General features: G+C 40.4%; 1 long non-coding RNA gene across 2 annotated transcripts in view; it reads right to left on the minus strand.

Annotated features, from left to right (window-relative positions):
- LOC135096355 (uncharacterized) overlaps positions 1-2,500 on the minus strand; it is a 3,851-nt gene that overhangs the window by 1,059 nt on the left and 292 nt on the right. The window contains exons 1-5 of one of the 2 annotated variants that reach the window (XR_010264712.1): positions 2,478-2,500; positions 1,515-1,811; positions 1,021-1,164; positions 502-610; positions 1-199 (exon numbers count right to left, since the gene is read on the minus strand). The exon at positions 1-199 is cut by the window's left edge and continues 3 nt beyond it; the exon at positions 2,478-2,500 is cut by the window's right edge and continues 292 nt beyond it. This is a non-coding gene — a long non-coding RNA (uncharacterized LOC135096355). The other variant, XR_010264711.1, reaches the window with a different exon arrangement.

Below are 2,500 nucleotides of genomic sequence, written 5' to 3' on the forward strand. Positions count from 1 at the left end.
AATCTTCCTGAGGTCTTGCAGTCAATTTGGTTGGTGTCGGCCGTAAGAATCTGGGTGTTTGCCGGGCAGCGCTGCACCTTGAGTAGGCCGCCAGAGAAGGCACGCAGCTCGTCGCTCTCCTCCTTGCTGGACCCGTAGATCACCGACCCGTCAGTGAAGGACGTTGCTTGGTTGATCTGTTCTCTCCTCTGCCAAGCCACTGGGGAGGGTTTGAGAAAAGTATGTGGCTTCTTTTGTATTGAATTTAACATACTTATACTAAGATTGTCTCCCCTGAAGAGAGATGCAAGACAAGGCACCTGACTTTCATATTGACCCCCTTCACTCTACACACTCTTTTAGCCCCCAGTAGAAAGAAGAAGATGTACTCTACCTTTTATAAATAACAATGATAATAATAACATAGACATACTAGCCTATCTTCAAAAGTTTTCTTATTCATATTCATTCACTCCTTGGGTCACTAAATAGCAATGCCGACAGTGACAAGGCATTACTTACAGGAAAGAGTCGGCCTCCAGCATTACTTTGGGCTGGACGTACTGTAGCTTGTCACTGTTGTCGCAGATCACCCGAGCCAGGCTTGTCTTGCGGAGCTCGTACAGTTGTTCTGAAAGTGTGGTTCGGTTTCGGCTGTGTTTCTGAATGCATGGTACAGTTCAGGGCTCCCTTCCTAAATATATGGTATTATTTAAAGGTTTCTTTTTAATGTATGGTAAAGTTCAGGGTCCTTCTTGAAAGTATGGTACAGTTTAAGGCTCCCTATTTGCTGCTTTGGGTACAGTTAGGGGTCTTTGTTCTGCTGTAAACTCTGGAACTCCCTGTCTGTTTCTGCATTTCTTTCAGTCTTTGTCTACCTCACTAATACAAGAATTACCCAGTGTTCTCAATCTTTCATCCCTTTCACTGATAAACTCTGGAACTCCCTGCCTATTTCTGTATTTTCCCCTGCTAAGGCTCTTTTCTTCACACACACACACACACACACACACACACACACACACACACACACACACTCACTGTTGTGCGGTGTATTTGGTCGCCTCCTCTGAGATGAGAGCAATTCTGGAGATGTTCTTGGCTACAACCTTGGTCTTGTGTGATGCGGCCATGAACCAGGCAGGCGTGCCGGGGACCTGTAACTTCTTCAAAGTTACACAGTTCCTTGTTCATGTGGAGTAGGCCCATGAACCGTCGCGGGAAATGGGCGTATAATAAGGAGTATAAAAAAAAAAAAAAGGAGGAAAAATGCATGTCATACACAAGCTGTCTATAGATATATGAGAGATATTTATAGATAAATATAGATATTTATAGATAAATATAGACATTTAGAGAGGAGCATATATCTATAGACTGTTTTTTACTTAGAATTACTTGAACTATCATATCCAAAGGTAGAGTGACAAAATGAAAAATAAGGAAAAGCAGGAACATATGTATCATTGATGAATGGTAACTATTCAACACTATTTATGAGAAAGATAGCAGAGAAGGCAAGAGAAGTGACTTACTAGAGCATACAGCCTGGCAGGATTCATTGAGGCTGTAGTTGAAAGTTAGCACAGCCGTCATGTTGTTGTAATCTAGAAAGAAACTAAAGCAATTGCAGCAGACACAGGGGCCTCTTCCTCCCCTCCCGTCACCAGTAATTCTTCCGTAGGTCGAATTTTCTTGTCGTCTCTCCTGTGCGCTGTATTTCCGTAGGATGAGGTCAGTGTTAGACAGCTGAAGCCACTGCCTGCTGGGCTGAGACGTGGCGATCTTGTTGTGCCTTCTGTTTCTCACCAGGATCCTCTCTCTCCGCCTCTCTGCATGTATACACAGAAGATACTGATGTGGAAGGTGTGGCTCAGAAATATACATACAGTGAGACATGCAGGAAAATATAAGACAGGGCGTAAATCAATAGACACAGCACAGAAGTATAAATGCAATGAAAAATGCAGCGCAGAAATATAGACGTAATGACAGCACGACAAAATATAAAAACAGTAACAGATGCACCACAAAAATATAGATGAAATGAGAGGCTAACGCACCAAAGTACAAAATGAAGATGATGTTTGATGAGAGAAAGACAGAAATATTGTTTTTCTTTATCTTCTGGCCAAAAAAATATCTGTTGTGTATTGTTTAATGTGACAGATGGTAAGTTTATGAATGGAATAAAAGAAAATATGAGTTTGTACAAATACTGAACCATTATTCAAGCAATTCCTATGTGAAAACTTTTATTTTTTCATCTTCTGCTTTAAAAATATCTACTGTACATTGTTTAATTTGTTTGCAAGAAGGTAAATATGTGTTTGTACAAATACTTAACCGTTACACAAAGAATTTACATGAAAAACTGCTATTTCTTCGTCTTCTGCCTGAAAATACCTTGCATGTATTTTTTAAGTCATAAATTTGTGAACGAACTTGATAAAAACATGACTTTGTACAGACAGAGAATTATTTAATCTCAAACTCACCTGTGGGTACAAAAAACTGATGC

The sequence above is a fragment of the Scylla paramamosain genome, unplaced genomic scaffold (genome assembly GCF_035594125.1).
Source record: "Scylla paramamosain isolate STU-SP2022 unplaced genomic scaffold, ASM3559412v1 Contig3, whole genome shotgun sequence".
Lineage (NCBI taxonomy): Eukaryota > Metazoa > Arthropoda > Malacostraca > Decapoda > Portunidae > Scylla > Scylla paramamosain.